The sequence below is a fragment of the Bos taurus genome, chromosome 7 (assembly GCF_002263795.3).
Source record: "Bos taurus isolate L1 Dominette 01449 registration number 42190680 breed Hereford chromosome 7, ARS-UCD2.0, whole genome shotgun sequence".
In the NCBI taxonomy this organism is placed as follows: domain Eukaryota; kingdom Metazoa; phylum Chordata; class Mammalia; order Artiodactyla; family Bovidae; genus Bos; species Bos taurus.
The window spans coordinates 7362514-7386520 of NC_037334.1; the positions used below are offsets into that span (position 1 = coordinate 7362514).

Below are 24007 nucleotides of genomic sequence, written 5' to 3' on the forward strand. Positions count from 1 at the left end.
CTCACCAAGAATAAAGAGCAACAGAAGTATCTTCTGATACTGTTCTGGAAAGGAATCAGTCATGCGGGGGAGAAGGAGGTCTCCTTGTATGGGGGCAAACACTGTCAGGGATGCAGGGAGGCTGGACTTCATGGACTGCCCAGCTCCCAACCCCAGAAAGAGTTGAACTCTTCCTCCAGAATCCACTCAGGAGTCCAGCTCAATACCTTTGCTGGTCCTTGAGGGCTCCTGTTACTGCTTACCCACACAGATGACTCTTTTGGAATCACACCAAGTCTCCACTTCCCAGAATACCTGGGTCATAATGAAGCCTAAGTTGTGCTCACATAGGCCAGACCCTGGGTCACCAGGAGACCCAAGGGAAGTACTTTCAGAGCCCCACAGGGGTGACCTCAGAGCCCTGAGAATGTGACCACTGACTCCTTTTGTTCACTTTTGTTGTTCAGCTCATTCTGTATTATGTCAGCATCTTGGAGACTAGAAAGTGAAGGGAGATGAGGAAACAGGGACCAAATGCATGATCCTCAGCCCCCAGCCCAACTCCAGGATGCTCTGAACCTAGGACCTCCACTCAGGTCCATGGTCTGCCCCTTCCTTCCAGCCTATATATATATAATCCCCAAAGACTGGGAAATTTGTCCAGCCCCTACCCCTCCTTCCCCTAGGACCAACTCTTTTAAACCTTATCATCTGGCCCTACAGTCCCCTGTTCAGGATGCCAGGAGCTCCTCCAATGAACTCAGCTGCACTGACAGTGGCTGACATGGGGTGAAAGGGAGGAGGGTGTCAGGCCAGCCTCAGAGGAAGGGGGAAGGCACTGCAGCCAGTGCCTGGACTGGATTCAGCTCTGTGGGTGGCTCTTGTAATAATACTTGCTTCCTCTGTTTTTGGAAGTTCTCCTTTCCTCCTCTCATCCTCTTTCATCACCCCTTTCAGCCACTTTCCCAAGCCCAAAACCCATCTTCCATACACCTGATGCCCCTCCTCCTGGAGGTGACCATGACAATATGAATAAGAATGTCATTGCTATTCACTAATAATTTACTATGTACCAGTCCCTGAGCTCAACATGTCCTTGGGTCATCTCATTAACTGCTTCGAAATAAATGCAATTAAAACTCCCTTTACACAAATGATGGAGCTGAGTCTCAGTGAAGGATATTCATCTCGTAAGGAACAGAGCCAGGATCTGAACCAGCTCTGCCTGACCTCAGAGTCTGAGTTCTCACCACCCTGCTAACCTGCCTCCAGAATATCCCAGCGTTCTGATCCTGTTCACACCTGGTTGCTTGTTTAGAGAAAATGTCATGCCTGTCAGTTCCTGCTCTCGCATCAGCTGATGGATCACATGAAGTGCCCCCCAAGGCTGTCCAATGGAACCCAGCTCCCCTGTGATCTACCAAAAAAAATACGTCAATGGGAGAAATTTAAAATTTTAATCACAGTAGGTAAAAAATATTGAACTTAAAACTTTGCACAGCAAAAGAAATCTACCAGCAAAATAAAAAGACAACCTACTGAATGGGGGAAAATATTTGCAAATGAAAAGTAGACAGCAATTAAACTCCTCGTGTAAAAGTAACTCCTCATACGTGAGAGAATGCAATTGGGTTAAAGTCACTAATTAAAAGAAAGAGTTCATGGATTTGATTAAATAAGAAAGAAATGTCTCACAGGATGGTGTATACAAAACACTCATTTAAAGTATAAGAATACAGAAAGTTTTAGAAAAGAGGAGGGAACAGGGGAGTGACTGCTTATTAGGTACAGGATTTCCCTCCGGAGTGATGAAAACGTTCTGGAAGTAGATAGAGGTAACCTCAGGGTAGCAACCTCAATATTTACATCTGATAAAAATTAAAGGAAAATCATCTTATGTTACAAATAATGTTCTACATTTTTAAAGGGTCCAAACAGATTGTGAATAGATGCAAACCCAATATAGATAAATCAGTAAATGAAAATCCATAACTACATCAATACCAGTACTTGGAGCTTTTATCCCAATCCTCTTAAAATTTGACAAACCAAGAAGACAAGACTTAGACTAAAGAATATATTATCTAAACACAACTTAAAAGTTTGACCTACTATGTAGAGAGAGAAATGTATATCCAAGAGAAAAGCAACTCACTCTCCAGCACACATGGAATATTTACAAGAAATTAACCATGTATTTGGCCCCAAACCACTTAATGAATCCCAAAGCCATCTATTGTCTATGTGTTCACTGAATTGCACTAAAATTAAATCACACACAAAAAAATCTTTAAAATGCACATGTTTGGAAACAGAGTCAACAAAACCACTTTTGGAATCATTAAAGGATTCCCCAGAGGTCTGGGGGTGAAAAATTAAGAATCTAGTTTGGACATAACAAGTCTGAGACAGCTATCAGACTTCCAAATAAAGATGATCATTGAAAGAAGGGCTATTTTTCCTATTGACCAGGCTTTTATTGGATGAATCAACATCCCTCTTCTCTCTGTCCCAAAGAATGGTGGAAATGTTAGACATTCTACTATTATACTCTGTTAGTTACACATAAGTTTTTGTTTCATGAGGAAATAATTTAGATTTACTAACTTTCTGGGTGTTCTTAGGGTTTGTTTTTATTTGGTTTCCTTTTTCTCATTTTTTTGTATTTTATATTGTTTCATTAAAATATTTATTTGTGTTTAGTAATATATGAACGTGATTAAAAAGAAATTGGAGTAGATGAATAGATAGACAACCTCTGGTACATCCAGACAATGGAATATTATTCAGCACTAAAAAGAAATGAGCTATCAAGCCATGAAAACACATAGAGGAAACTTAAATGCATATTACTAAATGCTATAAGCTAGCTTGAAAAGGTTACATATCATGTGATTTCAACTATTTGACATTCTGGAAAAGGCAAAACTATGGAGACGGTAAAAAGATTGCTGGTTACCAGGAGTTGGGGAGAGGTATAGATGAAATCGCCCGACCACTGGGAGGGTTGGAAGGCAGTGAAATATTCTGTGTGGTACTATAATAATGGATACATGCCATTATCTGTGCCAAAATCCATAGAATGGACAACACCAAAAGTGAACTCTAATGCAAACTATGGACTTTGGGAAGTTTGACAATGTTATGTCAATGTAAGTTAGTCATTTGTTACAAATGCACCACTCTGATGCATGATGCTGAAGGCTCTGAACATGGAAGATGGGGGGCAGGAGGAGGGGGTGGTACATGAGTGGGGATGCTGACAGGGAGTCTGAAAACCACTTCCCAGTTATTTAGAGAGAGTACCTGGGGAGCCTAGAGTTTCAGCATGCGTGTCTTTGTTTTATTTCTTCCGTGTTCATTGGAGATCTGGAGTAACCACAGATTTGATGTACTCATATATATTGGACTCCTCCCAGACTCCAACATATATTGAAGAGCACTCACCACCTCTTAAGTCCACCCTTAACCCTGGTCCCTCTTCTGCTCAAACACCTCATGTGGCTTCCTATTGCCCATGTTTGGGTTCTGGGAGAATCAGCCATCAGTATAGGGTCCTGTAGTCAGCCATGCGTCCTCAGGGTGACCCCATGAACTGTAACCCTCCAGGCTCCTCTGCCCATGGAATTTTACAGTGCAGAATACTGGAGTGGGTTGCCATTTCCTTCTCCAGGGGACACTCCCGACCCAGGGATCCAACCCAGGGATCCATCTGTTGCATCTCCAGCATTGGCAGGTAGATTCTCTACCACCATGCGAGTCTGGCAGCCAGCTAAAGAGAAAATATGGGGCACATGGCAACTGGTCCCGCCTCCAATCAACCACGCCCACCCTCTGTATCTTCAAAAGCGCCCAGAGCGCCCCCTGTTGGTTCTCGGTGAGACTCAAGCTAACGTGAACGGAACTTGGGTGAGGCCGTGGCAGATTCCCAGGAATAAAATGCTGTCGTCACGTTTGCCTGAGTCTCACCGAGAGCCAGCAAGGGGAGCTCTGGACCCTTTTGACGATAGAAAGTCCCAGGCAGGGTGGTAGTGGATCATTCAGTCACTGAGGGCCTGCGCTCAGCAGCTCCACCTGGAGCCAAAGTCCACCCTCCGCGCGCAGAATCAGCTCCGGCTTCCTGCGTGGCTCCTCCTTGTCTGGCCGAAAACGGAAGCGCAGCAGGGTGAGAGCGAGGACCACGTTCATCTCAGTCATGGCAAACGTCTGTCCAATGCAGTTCCTGTGGAAGGAGTCAGGGCTCTGACTACACTCAGAGTCAGGGGAACCCTCATCTCGGCCCCAAAGGGCCTGAAATCTGACTGGCAGAGATAGAGAAAGCTAACCATGCCTGGGACCCCCCTTCGTGGACTTGCATATCCCCTGAGCCTAGCCCAGACCACAGTCTAGAATGCAGACCAGCAGGCAAAGGAACCCCGCTCTCAGCATACTGCAGACTCTGCTTTGCGCCCACTACCATTCCCAGGGGGATGGGAGAGAAGGAGTGCCAGAACTCTGACCATCTTCAGTTTTGCCCCTTCCCTGCCCCCACAGTCACGCCTGGAATCTCAGCCCCAGACCCCCGCCCCCACTACTCCATCCTCACCTCAAATGCCCAATGCCCTCACCTTGAACCTGCTGAGAAGGGAATAAAAGCCAGAGGTGACCTCCCTTTGATGTTTTCTGGGTCGAAGCGGAAGGGGTCATAGACCTGGGGGCAAGACAAGACAGGGTTACTGGATGGTATCTCCCAGGACGTCCATCCTTGGAGAGGCAGATGTGTGGGAAGGAGGTGATGTCTGATTTGTCAGTCAGAATTCTGTAGTCACCCTCAGGTCCCCCAAAGGGAATGGACAGGGATGATGGAAGTATGGCATGGAGGAGGCATCACCTCAGGGTCTGGCCACACAGATGGGTTGTGGTGGGTCCCGAAAATATCAATGAGGCAGACAACACCTGTGGAAGAGGAGGGACCAGTCAGAACTAGGTCCAACCTACCTGATGGGCCCCTCTTCCTACCAGGAACCTCCTCCCCTAATCATTATGGTCACCTTTGGGGATGACCCGGCCGTCTGGGAGCACAATGTCCTGGGTACAGTAGCGAAAGATGAACGTGACTGGAGGGTGCAACCGCGGACTCTCCTTGATGCACATGGTCAGGAAGGGCAAATGGGCCAGGTCATCCCTAAGTAAACCCCATGCCAATTATCTAGGGTGAAAAAAGAGAGACACCACACCAGCCCTCCTAGTGCCCTATAAGATTCTCTCTGCCTAGAACAAAATCACAGATGGATCAAATATCTCCAAACTCATGAAGTCATATACATAAATATATACAGCTTTTCCTTTGATCATCATACCTCAATAAAATGGTTTTTAAAAAGAGAGAAAGAAAAGCAATATCACAGAAGTACTAGACAAAATTTAGTCAGATATTTTTAGAAGCTTTTCTGAATAAATCAACAAAAAGTGAACCATAGAAATATTTACAAATTTGTATGAATGTGGAACATTCTTTATGGCAAGATTGCAAAATCAAAAGGTAAAGCAAGAAACAGATTCAATGTTTATCTTATTTATTACAGGACTAGAGATACTAGCTAATGCAATTAAACAGGAGAAAAAAAGGAGGGTAATGCCATTTGAAATGTGGGAGTAAATGCATCATTTTGGCAGACAGTGAAAGAGAATTCACTGGAAAAGTTTTTATAAGCATTGAAGATAAGATCCAACAGACTCTAGAAAGTAGCATTGACAAATATACACTGCTGCTGCTAAGTGGCTTCAGTCGTGTCCGACTCTGTGTGACCCCATAGCCGGCAGCCCACCAGGCTCCCCCGTCCCTGGGATTCTCCAGGCAAGAACACTGGAGTGGGCTGCCATTTCCTTCTCCAATGCATGAAAGTGAAAAGTGAAAGTGAAGTCACTCAGTCATGTCCGACCCTCAGCGACCCCATGGACTGCAGCCTTCCAGGCTCCTCCGTCCATGGGATTTGCCAGGCAAGAGTACTGGCGTGGGGTGCCATTGCCTTCTCCGAAATATACACTACTGTGTGTAAAATAGATAGCTAGAGGAAGCTGCTATATAACATGAGGAGCCCAGCCTAGCACTCTGTGATGACCTAGAGTGGTGGGATAAGGATCTGATAGGAGGCAGGCTCAAGAGGGAGGGTGTGTGTGTGTGTGTGTGTGTCTGTAGTTATGACCAGTTCATGTTGTTGTATGGCAGAAACCAACACAACATTGTAAAGCAATTATTCTCCAATTAAAAATAATTAAATACAGTTACCCTCTGAGCCACCAGGGAAGCCAAGGCAAAGAACTAAAGAGCCTCTTGATGAAAGTGAAAGAGGAAAGTGAAAATGCTGGCTTAAAACTCAATATTCAGAAAACTAAGTATCCAGTCCTACTACTTCATGGCAAATAGATGGGGTAACCAGTGACAGACTTTATTTTCTTGGGCTCCAAAATCACTGCAGATGGTGACTGCAGCCATGAAATTAAAAGACACTTACTCCTTGGAAGAAAAACTATGACCAACTCATTTCTTACATGATATTTTACATGTGACGAGATGCCAGTCCAGGTTCGATGCACTATACTGGATGCTTAGGGCTAGTGCACTGGGACGACCCAAAGGGATGGTATGGGGAGGGAGGAGGAAGGAGGGTTCAGGATGGGGAACACATGTATACCTGTGGCGGATTCATTTTGATATTTGGCAAAACTAATACAATTATGTAAAGTTTAAAAATAAAATAAAATTAAAAAAAAAAAGAAAAACTATGACCAATCTAGACAGCATATTAAAAAGCAGAGACATTACTTTGCCAACAAATGTCTGTCTAGTCAAAGCTATGTTTTTTCCAGAGTCATGTATGGATGTGAGAGTTGGACCGTAAAGGAAGCTGAGCACCGAAGAATTGATGCTTTTGAACTGTGGTGTTGGAGAAGACTCTTGAGAGTCCCTTGGACTGCAGGGAGATCCAACCAGTCCATCCTAAAGGAAATCAGTCCTGAATATTCATTGGAAGGACTGATGCTAAAGCTGAAACTCCAATACTTTGGCCACCTGATGCGAAGAACTGACTCATTGGAAAAGACCCTGATGCTGGGAAAGATTGAAGGCAGGAGGAGAAGGGGATGACAGAGGATGAGATGTTTGGATGGCATCACTGACTCGATGTTCATGAGTTTCAGTAAACTCCAGGTGTTGGTGATGGACAGGGAAACCTGGCGTGCTGCAGTCCATGGGGTCACAAAGAGTCGGATATGACTGAGTGACTGAACTGAACTGAACTGAAATACAGTTAACTAGCTCAAAATTGGAAAACTACAAAACACCAAATCTATGGACCAATAGCACTCCTCTCCCTTTCTTATAGTTTGTCTAGTGATTATGTATGCTTCCAGAGGTATTTTTTGCATTAAAAAATTATGTACTAGCATACTGAAAACCATACACACTGCTCTTTATCTATTTCATGAAATAGTATATCAATCTTTTCTTGTATGTCTCTTAGGATTTGTCTCAAAAATAGAGTCTTCCCTACTCTGGAGCTATAACCTCCCATGGTTTCTTCTAGATCCTTTAAGACACCATCATTTTTTAAATCTTTGATTCATGTGGATGTTACTGTCTTATAAGACATGAGAAGCAGGATGAATTAGCTTTTTTACATGTAGCTTCCCAGTTGTTCCAGAGATTTTAGGAAACAATCTTTTTTTTTCTTATGGATATGAGACTCAATATTTAGCATTTCCTATGTTCACTGGGCAAGAAATTTATATTCATAAATTATCAGTTTTTCTATTAGAAATAACAATTAGAAAAATAATAAAAGAAAAAATGATGGTGATGATATAAAATACCTGAATTAAACTTACCAAGAAATGTGAATGCATATTTTCCAATTAAACTTCTAATATTTCTCAATCCAGATAGAATATATAGTTTACCATAGCAACAAGAGTATTTAAGGTTAAGTTAACAACATGTGAATACAATCTCTTTGCTAAAATTTTAGGCTCAATTAAAAGCCTAAAGATTCCTTGAATATCCAAAAATAGATATCCACTTCACACTCTGGGATACTGTGTATTAATATTATGAGGTAATCTGCTTTCCACAGGTCAGTTATATATTCAAGTCAAATTCCTCCCTCCCTCCTTCCTTTCTCTCTCTCACTTTCCCTCTTTCTCATCCCTTCCCCCAAGTTCTTCATTTTCTCCCAGCTGTCTTCTTGACCTAAATGTACCTCAAATGCACCCAAAAATCTACTGCCTATATCTCAGAGTCTCTGCTGAGGCACTTCTTTCCACCCTCAACTTGGCCCTTCTTGTTCCAAATCCCAGCCCTGCCCATGTACACTGGGAGTGTCCTGACCTGGGACTATTTCTACAGCAGGTTAGGAGCTCCTAAAAAGCAAAGACTGGATCTGGTCCTTCCTGAGTCTCCAGCATATGGAATTGGGCTGGGAAGAATTGGAGATGGCATAGAACTGGGGACAGAGAGGCAGTACGGCAGTGTTTCCTAAGTAGGGATTAGATGGATGAAGCTGCAGATGTTCCAAGAAAGGAGTTGGGTGACTTTAACACGCAGGTGATCCTAGTGGACCCTAGACTCAACAATATGAGGAATTAAGGGGCAGGAGATCAGCAAATACTGAGGATGTGAAGATGTTTGAAAACATGTAATTTCAGAGAAAACAGTCAGGGAGTGGAGGCGAAGTTCACTTACTGAATATGTGCTAAGTGGCATCATCTGTCCTCACATATTGTTGTTAATTATCTCAGAAATCCAGGTTTCTCTGCCAAAAGCCAGCAAATTTTGTCCTCCTATCCATGCTGAGGGGGCTTCCCAGGTGGCACTAGTGGTAAAGAACCTGCCTGCCAGTGCAGGAGACATAAGAGACGCAGATTCATTCCCTGGGTTGGGAAGATCCCCTGAAGGAGGGCATGGCAATCCACTCCAGTATTCTTGCCTGGAGAAGCCTATGGACAGAGGAGCCTGGTGGGGCTATAGTCCATATGGTCGCACAGAGTCGGACACAACTGAGGTAACTTAGCGCACACGCGCGCGTGCACACACACACACACACACACACATACACACACATGCTGGGTATGAGATCCTGCCTCTGGGCTCTGTTCCTATTTCCACTAAGTGACAGAATGCAAAAAAAAATTTCTCTCTTCCCCAGCCAGGGAGCAGAGGCAATGAAAAAGGCTCAGAAAAAGGCCATGAAGACTTGCACTCACCATTCAATCTCTTTAGACTCACAGTCCCTCAGGAGCTCTTTCACCTCCTGCCCGCAGCGCTCCTGGTATTCTGGGTGCTTTGCAAGGTTGTACAGAATCCAGGAGAGGCCACTGGCTGTAGTATCATGGCCTGGGGGCATCCAGAAAGACTTGTGTCTCTGGACTACTTCAGTACCACAGGGTGGACAACACCCCCATAGTAAAGCCCATGAGGAGGATGGAGAGGGATGGGGTGGTCCAGGGTCCACTGGGCTAGTTCCTGGGCTTAGAGACACCCTATCCCTGCGTTTTCTCACACTGGGGCCTCACCCTCAAACATAAAGGTGTCAGCTTCAGCCCGGATTCTTCGTCTGACAATCCCTTCCCATCTTCATCCTGGAGAGAAAGCAAGATCCCTAGAATTGCTCTAGCTCAGAGGGTTTCTGAGGCTAAACTGAGACAATCTCTGAAGCCCCGTTATCCATCCAGAGACCCAAGCCAACCCTGAAATTTTAAACCGCCTGTGCACTCTGTCACCAGAGGCCCCACCCCAGAGACTTCCTCCTTGACCTCTTTGTCTCCTATGTTGTCCATGGTGAAAAAATAATCAGTCACCCATAAATATTTTTATATTTCAAAATAATGAGGGATTTCTGAAAGGAAATAAAAAGTTCCTGGCAACCTGGGTTAGAACCTGGGTTTTAAAAATATAAAAACTTTAGACTTTGCCTTCTTAACAAAAAGAATTTGTTTAAGCTCCAGAATAATCTCTCTCCCTGTGTCTCTCTCTCTCCCTCTCTCCATAGGGAGAAAGGGGAAAATGTATCAGCTGACTTGTATAAGTTCCAAATTTAAAAATCTGGAGGTATGTGATGCAAGTATGATGGCATGTACAGGTAATAGCATACTTGAGCCATCAAAGGAATTTAGGAATGGGGTAGCAGAGCTACAGTTCTACTCTGGTTACTGTTTTTGCCATGAATAACAAATGGGCTGCTCTGATCCAGGATTCTGTGTGTATACTGTACATACACATACATATGTACACAGTCTATCTCTGTGGTAGACTGACTTATTAGTTTCCCATTTGAGTGAAATCTCAGGCCCTTCACAGTTTCAGACTTAGTAGTCCCCCACAGGCAATATTCCACATGGCCATCTCTAAAACTTATCCCTGACCCATCCCTCCCTTCCACAAGCACCTTCCATAGCTCCCCAGGACCCTCTACATCCCATTCAAATTCTCTGATGAGATCAAAGTCCATTCTACCTCTTGAACTCAGATCCCAGAGGAACCTACCTTGCTCAGCAGAAGCACATCAATGAAGTCCAAAGTCTTGGTCTTCACCTTGGCCTTAAAGAAGTCATCAATATTCTCACTGGGGAGAGTGCAGCGCTGCTCCTGGATGATGGAATCTGTAAAGTTGTGCACCAGGCGGCAGGCCCTGCGGAAGTGCCACCCATCCAGGGTGAGGAAGTACAGGAAGTCGGTGTGCAGGCAGATCTGCTTGTTCCGCTTTGCCGCAAGCTCACAGAGCTCAAAGATGGTGGTGATATATTCACTGGGCTTCCTACAGGATGAGAGCATGAAGGGAGGCAACAACTTAAAACACCTGAAGCCCAGAAGCCAGCGGCTACCTCCCTTCAGGAATTGAGGCTCCAAGAACAAATGGTTCACAGATACAGCGTGGGGATGAGCCAGAAGATGTGACTCTTCAGACTCTTCTCAACCCACATCCCATCTCCATAAGCTGACTCCATGCCCCAGGCACCTGGAGCACAGCTTAGATATCATGTTTCTCTCCTGTCTCTCTCACCACCCCCGTCTCCTTTCCAGAACCGTCCACCCAGTTCATACCTTATCCTCTCCCAGCTGGTCAGTGGCCCAGTCCCTTCTCTAGTCTTTTTACATCCAATGTCTATATGACAGTTGGATTCTTTTAGTCAGATTCGCTTTGCCTGGCTTCAGAATGTCCTTAAGGTATTATCTGCCCACTCCTTCAACCTTATTTCCAATGTCTCTCCTCACTATTGCACATACTTTTCTCATTCTAGCCTTCTGTTCTTTATCAAACAGGTCTACCTACCTGAAAGGATAGCTCCTTCTCTTTCCCTGTTCCTGTCCCGGGTTGTCCTGCCCTGGGCCACCTCCTTCAGGAAGGCCCTCCTGATTGCTCTGGCCAGTCCTCCCTCCTCCGTCTACTACCCTGGGTCTATGACTCATATTCCCAGGCTCTTGGCCAAGACTCACTCCTGGCAATTGCTGTCAAAACTGAAGACACATTTCTGCAGACTGTCCAGGGTCAGGAGGCTGACATGTTCAAACATGTCCAGACGGGTGTGGCCTTGGGTGACCAGGCACTCCCAATTGGTCTGGACAGAGAAGGAGACAGAGTTAGGGCCCATTCCAAACCACCTGGGTGGGCTCCCCCAGATCCTGCCTCTTGGCCCCAGGAAACAATCTCCAGAGAGTATGAGGCTTGAGTGGGAGTGGAAGCTGTTACTGTACTGCTAGGACATGAAGTTCTCATGACTGGGAATCAGGTGACCTGGTTTTAAATCTTGGCTCACCCTCTGGCTCTCTCTGTACCCTTGGTCAACTTACTGCATAAAGTTAAGTGCTAAGCAAATTTTAGCTTTCATCACCTTCACTGATGGAAACTGATGAATAAACTGTTCCTATGTGTAGAGATGTAGTTCTCCATGGGCCCTGAATACTCTTGCATAATCTTGCTGGGTATGCCAAAAAATTGTCAGTCCATGATGTTCTTTATCTGGACTATTTCTCAGAGTTGTGTTTGCAGCAAACAACCTAAAATATCAGGCTTGCTTCTAGTTCTAAAAGCCACAGACACCCTAAATCTAGAATTCTTCCACCCTATAATAAAACATACTACTTGAGTAGGTACCAAAGTCCAAATTTGTCATCCACATGGGATTTGTTGACTTGAAGGAAGAATGCAAACCAGCAAGAAGAAGGTGCCATTTGCTATGCCAAGAGTAAAAAACTATCCTTTGTCAGTGACCCAAGACTCTCATGTCTTCTGACAGAATCCACAAAACAATAACAAGCTCCCTTGTCAGCTTGCAAGTATGGAAAAGACACAACCACGTCACAAATTCCTGACCTTCCCCATGTATATATATCCAAACCCTTTGCAATGTGCTTTTTCAGTAACTTCTATTAGTAGGTGGAGCCTACTTTGATTCTGAGCTGGCCTTCAATCTACTTTCACCAAAGTGTGCTATACTTAGTTGATCGGTCCTGTCCAGCTCTTAGAGAACTCATGGAACACAGCCCTCTAAGCTCCTCTGTCCATGAGATTCTCCCAGCAAGAATACCGGAATGGGTTTCCATGCCCTCCTCCAGGGGATGTTCCCAACCCAGGGATCAAACCCATGTCTCCTACATTGCTGGCAAATTCTTTACCACTGAACCACCAGGGTAAGTCCTGCTTTTCCCAATAAACTCTGGTGAAAATGATGAGTAGATCGTCCTAAACCAAGCTCCCAAGCAGCATTGCACCTTCCTGTCAGGCTGTTGGAACCCTGCTTCTGCCATGTGAACAAACCTGAGGTGCATTCTAAAGGGAGAGAATCACATGAAAGGAAGTCCTTTGCCCGGAGTAAGGCCATCTGAGATCAGCCTGCAACCAGCCAAGCCCAAAATATGTGAGAAGAATGACCCTAGATCAGCAAAACTTCCTAGCTGATCACAGATACACCAGTGGCCCAATCTACATCCAGAAGAACCAGCCAACTGACTCACAGACTTCTCAATACCAAGCACTTACTGTTTTTAAGTGACTTGTTACTCTAGAATAACTACTACAAAATATCCATCATTTTTACCAAACATGTCTCAAGCTTCCAAGGCCTCTTTGAGGAAAATGTAGAAACTAACACCTTCTGAGCATCTCTTATGTGCCAGAGACATGATTCCATTAGGTCATCTTGGCCACCCTACAAAGCAGGGATCACATAATCCTTATTTTTCAACTGTAGAAACCACGGTTCAGAAAGGAAGAGCCCATGGCCTTAAAGCCACCCACAAGAGCCAGGTTCCAGACAAGGTGTCTCTGAGTCCCTGTTATCCCCAAGACTCCAGATGGGACCCTGGGTTCAAGAGACTCATGTGCATGATGTCTGTGCTCTTGGTGAAAATCTTCATATAGGGCTTCAGGATGTTGAAGTGGAAGGTGGGTGTCAGCATGCAACGGTGCCTGCTCCACTTGTCACCAGCACTCAGCAGGAGCCCATCCCCTAGCAGAGATAGCCACGGGGAGTGGGCAAAGGGCAGAACTTTCCCCTGGGCCCCCAGGGTTGTCCCCAATCCCCTTCACACACAGTTACTCACCCAGCCAGGGCTTCAGAAAGTTGTAAAAATCCATGTCCTTGGGTGCGACAGCAGCTGACATGAAGAAGGACCATCGGGCCAGGGAGATGGGGAAAGGAGGAAATTTTGTGTGGAATAGAGTATCCCAGCCAGGAATCTGCATTCCCGCTCTGAGCCCTACATAGCAGGAATGGGGCCAAGAGAACTGGAAGCCAGAAGCCAGGTGGAGAGGTGACAGGAGTGGGGGTCTGGTTCTCCCCCAGAGAGCAAAGGCAGAGCCCATAGACACAACTCAGGTGCTCAGAAACACTCCAACAAGATACAACATGCCCCAACATTCCCTGACATGGCTCCTACATGGTCCAACATGTTATGAAGACACAGGCATAGCCCAGCACTCTACGAAACATCTTTATGGGCACCTAGAACACCACGTCTGCCCCTGCACTCTGACCTCTCCTGAGATATGTGACATGGCCTCATGTGTTAACATGTCCTGACATGGCCCCAACATGCATGACACAACATGCTCTGGCATGGACCTGAAGACAATCTAACTTGACCTGAATTTGCCCCACACGAGTCCCACACAGGGCTTACATACACTGATGTCACAGACCTGAACCAGGTGTGTCCCCGGCTGGGCCCCAGACAGGACTCAGACATACCCTAAGACAGGCATCAAACAAGATCACATAAGGTCACTAGCATGTCTGAAAGTGACCCTGAGTCTCAGACCTCAAACAAACCTGAAACATGACCCAGATGTGACAAGCAGGAGAACCAGATAATCACTAACAGCATCTCAGGCAAGAAAAAGACAGACCCCAAAATGCTTCAGATGTCCTTGGCCACAGCTGAAGCAACTCCAGACCATGTCTATTTGAGCCCAGGTTTAATCATATACCAGGTGTCTCCAGGTGAAACAGGTACCAGCTGTAGTCAAAAACCAGGTAGAAACATAAAGCTGACCAGACATAGCCTACAGCAGACAGCACACAGATATGCCCTAGGTGTGAGTAGACATGACCAGAAGTAGGCAGGTTAGAGTCCAGGTAAGAAAGAGGCAGAGGCATCTCTACCACAGCCCCCATATCTGCACCCAACACGGAGGATGTGGCAGCAGGCAAGCCATGGCCAAGAGCATGTCTACCTGGAGTGGTGGGGTGGAAGATGCAGATGACCACATGCCAGCCCCCCACGCCCCACGAGCAGCACACTTCCCCATAGGTGCTGGCCAGGCCCTGTGTGTACAGGAGACCTTCCTCCCAGCTCTGAATCTGGAGAGCAACAGAAAGGACCCAATTCACACTCTTCTAGGCTGCAAGAAGCAAGGATTTTCAGGGCAGAGATCCACAGCTGAGCCCATGAGTCACCTCTGGCAGCTCCTCGTCTGTCCTGAGCTTTCTCCTGGGCTCCCTCCCCACATTGGTCATATACAACCTTTGTGGTCCCTCCGGTACAGGGATAGAGAGGTTCTTTCCCTGTTTGGATTCCAAACACCATGTTCACCTGACTTCTCTTTCATCCCTGTATTGCAGATAAGGAAACTGAGGCTCTCAATGATGGAGTCCCTTGAGCAACATTCTCCCAGACAGTAAACCTGAGACACCAGCCCAAGACTCTTTAATCCATGGCCTGAATTATTAATTATCCAACTGCTCCGAGCCCCAAAACAATAGCTCAGTGGACCCTATGGTGCCAAGACTGGATGCTCAGAATCTTAGGTTTGCAGGAATTGGTCCTATGACCCAAATCAGACAAATTAAAAGGAATCCTCAACTTTTCCTAGAACTGTTGTAAATGAACTCCCTTTCCCATGGAGTTTGAGTGTCTGAGATTCAGTTTTACCAGGATGAGAGTAAAGCCATCACAGATGAACACTAAATGATGAAAACAGATTTCTGATAACATTGTTTAAGACCTGGATCCAGCTGGGCCTGAAGGCAGCCCTCCTTGGAGTTTACAGTCAGTTTATTTCCTTCCTTTGCTTAGACCATACAGGGTGGCATTTCCACTACTAACAGCTGAAAGAGACTTCAGCAACCAGAGAGAGCCAGGACCCTTCCCAGAGTCACTCAGCATTCTGGTGTCTGAACACAGGTCTCCATCAGAAGCTGCCCATTCCCCTGGTCTGTCTCGGATGGGAGGGGCAGAGAGCAAGGGAAGGGAGACAGGGTGGGGTGGAGTCTCCTCAGGGAGATTCCTGGGGACTGGAGAAGGAGAGCACTGAACTAGAGTGGCTGAGCCACAGGATAGGATAAATGAAATGGGCCCACCAGAGAGGTGGATGTCACAGGAAGAGCAGCCCCCAATCCTGCACCAGCCAGAAGCCTTCATTGCTCTGGGTCTGCAGATGAGTGAGACTGAGGGCTGGCCTGGCAGGGGGCCTGGGATACTACGGATGCCCACTGCGTCACTCTGCCCTCTGGTTTGAAATATTTTCTTCTCATTGTTCGAGACCTAGTTCCAGCACCTCTTCTTCTAGGAAGCCTTCCAGCACACCCCAGCAGAGAATTTTGTTTCTTCTCTGGATTGCCACAGCCCATCTCTTGCTGGCCAGTTCCTGACCAACCATACCAGGTCAAGGATCTCTCTGTCCAGATATGAGATCTTGAGATTGGGGATGAACTTCAGCAGGGTACAAGGTTGGGGTCCAAACGGCCATGGGAAGAAACAGGAGTCAGTGAGATGGAGCTTGATAAATGCATGAAGCAAAGAGGAAGTGGCTGAGAGAGAAGAAAGGAAGGGGGACCAGGGTCCTGTAGGGGCCGCATAAAGAGTTGGCAAGGAGGGGCTAGAATCCCTCAAATGTGTCATGACACCCACCACCACAAGCTCTGCATGGGTACCTGAGGCATTGGTGATGCTCCGGAGCATGTCAGGGTGGCAGAAAACGATCATGAGAGTGATGGGGCCAAACCAGATCATATATCCATGGGAGTAGTTAGCTGCCAGCTGGGTTAATTTTCTCAAGCCCTGCTCTGTCATGGGGACCTGAAAGCATGCAAGGACATCACTCCCAAGAAGAAACCACTGCGGTGGACAGTGTGTCAGACCCCGCACAGATGGAGGAGTCTCTGCTTCCTCCTGCTCCTTCCCTCATGTGGAGGAGTGGCCCTGAAGCATCTCCAAGTCCCAAGGAGATACCCCAGAGCACAGGGAGAAGACAGGCTCTTTGCCCACAGGTGTGGTGACTTTATCTTGAGAAGCCAAACTTTTTCTTGTTCTGGGAATGGTCTCAGCCCCAGGGGTGGCCACAGAAAGAGATCCCCACTGGAGAGGTTTGCAGGTAGCAGGGCGGCCTCAGTGCTTGTCCCTGGGTTTTGGTCCCACATCCTCTCCTATTCTGGCTGGTCCATGCAGCCTGCAGTCCCTTGTAATAAATCACTTGCACACCTGGGGCCTTCCATCCCTGGCCAATCCCAAAGGACAGATGTGACTTCTGCCCCTCACTCATGACAGCAGCTCTGACCCATGAAACCCCCTCCTCCAACTGGCTCCATGCAGAGTACGTCCTGCCTATTTCTCTGCGACCTATGGACATGACTTTCAGTTATGCCATCTATAAATGAAGAAGCTGACACCTTATGCACCCAAAGGAAAAGAAGGGTGGGTTGCCTCCTGGTAAAGTATCCTCTCCCTAAGGATGCCTCGTTCAAACCTGACAAATACCCCCAGGGGCTCTTGGCAGGTGAACATAAGTCACGTTCACCTTTGTGACCTGATCCTGAGAGGGTAACAGGCAGGAAGGCCAGGGGTCTCCAAATGGAGGAAATAGGCTCAAGCGTCAGACATTTTTTATCTCTCTTAAGCGGCAGGAGGAAACAAACTAGTGAGATATATATATATATATATATATATATATATATATACATACACATACATATTTTTTTTCCCTTCTCTATACAAATTTTAAAAGGTTTCTCTTAAAATATTGTGTTGCTGTAACAACACCTGGTTCCACCTGAAGTTAACTATTCTCAAACCTTGAGTTAACCTATGCCTTTTTCTTATGGAAATGTTTGTCTTAAGCTATGTTAATGTGCTATGCATTTACCCCAGACTCTGTCTTCAAGTCGGTTCCACCTAATGGCTCAGAACTGACTTGACAAACAAGTATTTTTACTCAGACATTGTTCCCCCAATCTATGTAAATGAAACTATTTGTATGGTAATCTGCCCTTCTACAAGATTCAGGTCAATCATTTCAAGGCCGGGGATGAATTGTCTGGTGTTGAGATTATCCCAAACTACGTCTTATGGATGAGGGGCCTGGTGCCATTCTGAGTTTTAAGACATTCCTTTCTTTCATTGGAGAAGGAAATGGCAACCCACTCCAGTACATCTTGCCTTGAAAATCCCATGAACGGAGGAGCTTGGTGCAGGCTATCCATGGGGTCACAAAGAGGCAGACACGACTGAGCGACTTCACTTCACTTTTTCTTTCATTAACAAGCTGCTAGTGACTATATAACATCCCGCTGAAGACTAGCGGGGGGGGGGGGGGGGTACTCTTTCTGCCCCCTTCCGATGCCTATGTCAGAAGCTTTCTCTATCTCCTTTATACTTTAATAAAGCTTTACACAAAAGCTCTGAGCAATCAAGCCTCGTCTCTGGCCCCGGATTGAATTCTTCTCCTCCGGAGGCCAAGAATCCAGGCGTTTTTTCATAGTTCAGCAATAACCTTTCACTCCCTTCTCCTCAAGTACCAAATTGAGGGTTCAAAGCACTTTGTGAGATTGGTCCAGAGAGGGAGAGTGACTCAGCCGGGGTCACACAGCAAGAGGGACCACAGGAAGGAAAAATGACCAAGACCATACTCCATGACCAAGCCCTTAGAGGGGAGGGCAGAAATGCAGTAACTTTGCAACATTCCTGCTGCCTCCAATACTCACTGTGCCTTGTGTGCTAAGCCACTTCAGTCGTGTTCGACTTGGCGACCCCATGGACTGCAGCCCGTTAGGCTCCTCTGTCCATGGGATTCTCTGGGCAAGAATACTGAAGTCGGTTGCTGTGCCCTCCACTAGGGCACCTTCCCAACCCAGGGATCAAGCCCGCCTCTCTTCCATCTAACCTGCATTGGCAGGCAGGGTTCTTGACCACCAGGGCCATCTGGAAAGACTCGCTGAGATGCTTTCAAGACCCAGAATCTTAGGAAATCTTCACATGAAGATATGTAATTCCCCTGCCTTCTGAATTTTGCCATAATAAACAGTAAAATTTCAGTAAATCCTCCACCAAGTGGTAGCTCTTGTCCAAGATAAGAAAGAAAAGATGGACACCTCTCTTAGCTAGGCTGTTAGATGGGAGGAGCTGGTTACCCATCCCTTTGACCCTAACAGAGGGAAGGGATGGCATGCTCATCACTTAGGTCATCACACCTTTATTTTGCATTCTAATATTAGCCAGCCAAGGACTGTAGTCTGCTTCCCAGAACCATTGTCAAACTGGGAGTTGCTTATTAAGCAATTCGACAGTTGAGCTGTTTGATTAATCAAGAGCAAGGCCAAGCCAGAGTCAAGATCTGAGGCATAAGGTGGGCAGGCGTGGAGGAGAGAGAGGTCTAAGAAGGCTTCTTGGAATGGGTGGTCATTAGCCAACTTTATCCAGGTTGGGCTATGAGCATCTTGGTAGAGGGAGGGGAATTAGATAAGAGGAGGGATCCTGGAAAGAGGAGGTGTGGTGGGCAGTGATAGATAATTCCTGTGGGGAAGCTGTAGCCCAGAGTGAAAAGTCACAAGGATAAGGACCACATGCAGAGCAGACCCAGGACAGCACTCTTGAGAGGACCTCAAGGCCACCATGGAGACTGGAGAGGCCAGGGGACCAGGTTCTGTGCAGTCCGGCCTCAGGGGTGCACTAATGTGTGCAAGACAGGCAGGAAATGGACCCCAAAGCAGGCTAGGGCCAGAAAGACAGTATATGGGGAAGGTCTCGGCAGCAGAGCAGAGGAATGATAGAGGGAGGGAAGAGGGGCCTCCCAGGCTTCCCTGGCTTCTCTGCTATCCTAGACCCCAGCCCAAACCCTGAGCCCCATTCCTGATCTCCCAGGATCTCCCAGGAAACTCACCAGGTACAGGTGAGCAAAGAACCAGTTCAGTTTTGGGGGCTGTGGAAAACACTGGAGGAGGCGACAGTTGTTGAAGAAGGTGTAGGTCCAGGCCAGGATGTGGGCCAGGAGCCAGGAGGCCCCGACCACCAGCAGCAGCAGCCATGGGGAGGCTGCCACCAGCCCGAGCCCCAGCCGGGACATGCTCAGCTCCAGCATCCTGTGGTCAGATGGGGTGCAGGGTGAATCCTGAGGATGAAGGAAGAGGCAGTGATGGTGAGCTGTGAGGCAGAGAAGGAAAGAGCGAGAGGAGCAAGGGAGTGAGAGGCAGGGTGAGTGCTGGGGACGGGCAAGAAGGGCTCAGAGACAGACAGACACAGGCTGAGTGAGGGGATGGAGACCAGAGAAATTCAAAGGAAGAGGGAATGATAGAGACAAAGAGACAGAAAGATACACACAGTGTGTGTGTGTGTGTGTGTGTGTGTGTGTGTGTGTGTTACCCACTGGTATCCACTCCTCTCCCAAGCCAGCTCATTCCCTAGAGCCACCCTGCCATGGGCAGTGGTCTTCCCCACACCAGATCAAAACCCCAAGCCCCTTGACCCTCAGCCTGGCACCTTCTTTCTAGAGCAGCTTGTCTCTCACACAACTACCTCTCCCCTTTTTGTGCAAAGCCTTTACCCAGCCCCTCCCCTAGAAAATACTGCCAGGCTCCAGACTAAGTCAGCTGATTCACCCAGCATGCTTACTTCCTCCCCACCTGGACACTGCCCAAACATGAAGTGAGGCCTGGGAACCAGTTCAGTATAACAGACGCTGGATTCTCAGGACAGACAGAGGGTCAGCCTTGTCCCAAGTCATCTCCAAGGCTCCCTTCCCCAGGTGGACCAGGGAGACATCATGGACCATTTCTCAGAAATTTCTGAGGCCCTGGAAACTCAGAACCCTGAGGCCCCTGGCCTCCAGGGCACACACACTCCCACCTCCACGCAGCCCAGAGCCTGTGTTGAAACATGTCTTCCAGGAACAGGAGCAGAGAAACCAGTCTGAGTAGAAATTACCTTTATCTGAGTCTGGGAAGTGGTGATGGACAGGGAGGCTTGGCATCCTACAGTCCATGGGGTCACAAAGAGTTGGACACGACTGAGCGGCTGAACTGGACTGAGTCCAGGGATAAAGGAGCCAATCAGAAGAGGGCACCTGGAGGTGTGAGGGGCCAGGCTGGGGTGGGGGGAAGGAACTGGGAGTGGAGGTCTGCCCCGCCCTCGCTCTGACTGTGGGCTGTGCGGACCATCCTCAGTGGGATGTTGAATGAGACCTTGAGATGAGGGGCCAAAGAGGATCTCACAGGAAAATTGGAAGAATCTGGAGTCCTCAAAAGAGATGGAATGAAAGCAAAGTGATGGCTACCAGTGCTCGTGTTAGTGTGTGCCAGTGGTCCGCCTAGAGCAAGCCTACTCAGTGCAGACAAGGCTATATTTGAAGAGTGCCTTGTATGTGCTGGTACCTGAAGAAGCAGCCTACAGTGTGTCAGAAACTCTGCATAAAGTGTGCCTGCTACGTTCCAGGTGGGCTACAGAAAGTGCATTTACTGCATGCCAAGGACTCTACATAAATTCTGCCTACTGTATGCCAGAGGTTGTACATAAAGCACACCTACCAAGTGCTGGGAACTCTCCACAAGTCATGCCTATGACATGCCAGGGTGTCTACATAAGGAACACCTACTATGTGTGTGGTACGCTGCGCAAAGGACACATACGGTGTGTTGGGCACTCTGTGTAAAGCACTGCTTTTGTATGCGGAGTGCTGTATGTATATATGCCTAGTGTGCATCAGGTGTCCTACATAAAGCACACCTACTGTGAGTCACGTGCTGTACATAAGGTAATCACACTGTGTTCAGGATGTTCTGCCAGCAAGATAATACATCACCTTCCCCTCAGGGTTCTGGGCCAGCACCCTGGGATCAGGCAGAGGTTCCCACATGAGGGCAGGAAGGAAGATACTATTTAAGAGAAGAGCAAACTGAGGTTCAAAGAGAACAAGCCTCTAGCCTAAGTTGCCCTTCTGAAAGGCACTCGGGTGTATCAAACCACCAAGCCTACGTCTTCTCCCTCTGCCATGCTCTTCCACCCCCCACTCATAAGGGACAATGCCCTATTAATCCAATTACACAGGTGGAATTTCAGGCAATATGGTGACACCAGTGGAGGGATACCTGGAGGTCCTTTCATCATCAGGTGGATCATCTTACCACATCCAGGATAAACCACCCAAAGGATCTGGTGCTTCCCTCCTGGCCCTTACTTGATCCTGTCCAGAACTGCCTTATGGGGGTGTTCGAAGGTGTAAGAGAACTTGAGGGATGGGGCTTCTGGCAGAATTTCTGAGCAGGAGAGTGGGGGTAGTGTCCTGACACTGGTAGGATGCTGGGGAGACCCCAAACCTCCTTCTCCTCAACACTGGCTGGGAGACTCAGGTGGAGGATCCTAAAGCCCCCAGTATGGTGTTATTTTCTGTTCTGCAACTTTTCATTGCTATATGAATGTGAAGTGTTATGACTTTAAAAGTCAAGCTGAGAGGCAGAGTCTTGAGAAAGTGCGATCATGCATATTTCAGGCTATTTGTTGTTGTTGTTGCTTAGTCTCTAAGTCGTGTCTGATTCTTTTACCACCCCATGGACCATAGCCGGCCAGGCTTCTCTGTCCATGGGATTTCCCAGGCAAGAATAGTGGAATGGGTTGCCATTTCCTTCACCAGGGAATTTTCCTAAGCCAGGGATTAAGCCCACATCTCCTGCACTGGCAGGTGGGTTCTTTAGTTCTGAACCACCTGGGAAGCCCATATATTTCAGACTCTAGGCAACATATTTGACAAAGATGCAGAGCCAGCATGAGTAAGCACACCAACCTAGCACAAATGTTAGAGGAACAGATCCAATGTCGAGTCACATTTGTTCTTCCTTGTTACAACAGGAGTTTTTAGCCACCTACTTGCAGCCTCTCTGGGTAGAGAAAATGTCATCTCTCTGGGAGATGACATTTGGTCAGTGGAAGGCCCTGCAGGCAATCAGAGAGGTTAGAGGATTGACATCCCTCCTCTCCAATGGCCACTGCTGCTTTCAGCTTCAGCTCATCTCTCTGGGTTTCAGGGTCAGCTACGCCCTGGCCTGGGGATGGTGTCAGCTCTCAGCTGCTAGCTCCCAGAGTGCTACACCTGATGGTTCCCCTTGTCCTGTTGTCAACTGAAATAAAAAACACATGACGTAAGAGCAGTGAGTTTCAGTTTGATTCAGAGACCCTACTGAGGACTATAGCCCAGGATACAGTTTCTCACATAGCTCTGAGGAACTGCTCCAAGGAGCTAAGGAGGGAGGTCAGCATATATATGACTGGATAAGGGAATATGCAATCCAGTACACATCATGGGAGAAGGTCATGAGGAACAAATTTCTTAGTTAATAATTTTAGTACTGTTCTAAGTATGGCAAGATACAAAAATTCAGGCTCATGCAAATTTTACCTGAAACTATCTAAAGGCAATTTTTCCTATTTTTCCATGTATGCAGGGCCTCACCCTCTTCCCTGTCCTGAGTTGGCAACTGCAGCGGCTAATGATTTTACCTTGTAGAACCAGATGGTGAGCAACATTTCTTGTTTACACAGTCTGTACATTGTAAACAGCCCCTACGTAAACCCACTCTCACGTAGTTCATCTGAGGTCCCTGGAAGGACCCAACTGTTCCGTTCCCCAAAGGGATGCGACACCTCAGAGATCTCAGCAAACCAGTTATGTGAGTGTCCCTGTTTGTGTAGGCACACACAAAAAATAAAGTATTATACCCACATCCTGGAACAGGAGGGTGAAGTAGAAGGATCAATATTTCTGTTGTTCAGTCAGTAAGTGGTGTCTGACTCTCTGTGACCCCATGAACTGTGGCACACCAGACTTCCCTTACCTTCACTGTCTCCCAGAGCTTGCTCAAATTCAGGTCCACTGAGTCCATGATGCCATCCAACCCTCTCACCCTCTGTCATTCCCTTTTCCTGCCCTCAATCCTTCCCAGCATCAGGGTCTTTTCTAATGAGTTGGCTCTGTGCATCAGGTGGCCAAAGTATTGGAGCTTCAGCTTCAGCATCAGTCCTTCCAGTGAATACTCAGCACTGATTACCTTTAGGATTGACTGGTTTGAGCTCCTTGGTTCTGTTAAATGTCTACATTTAACCAACTGTTTTCTTTCCTTAGATGAAACCTGCAAAGCACTTTTCACCACAATTACTAATCCATGTAATTACAAAAACTGTATTTTTAAAAGGAGAAAGCTTAATGTCATGCATAGTACCATACTGAGTAAATGCTTAGTGCCGTGCCTGGCATGCAGCAGGACTTAATATATACAAACTGTGAAAAGCCAGAAA

The 24007-nt window shown here is 47.0% G+C and overlaps 1 pseudogene; it reads right to left on the reverse strand.

Moving 5' to 3' along the window:
* Positions 1–1297: 1297 nt before the first annotated feature.
* Positions 1298–20554, reverse strand: LOC513779 (prostaglandin E2 omega-hydroxylase CYP4F21-like; annotated as a pseudogene).
* Between the last annotated feature and the right edge of the window lie 3453 nt (positions 20555–24007).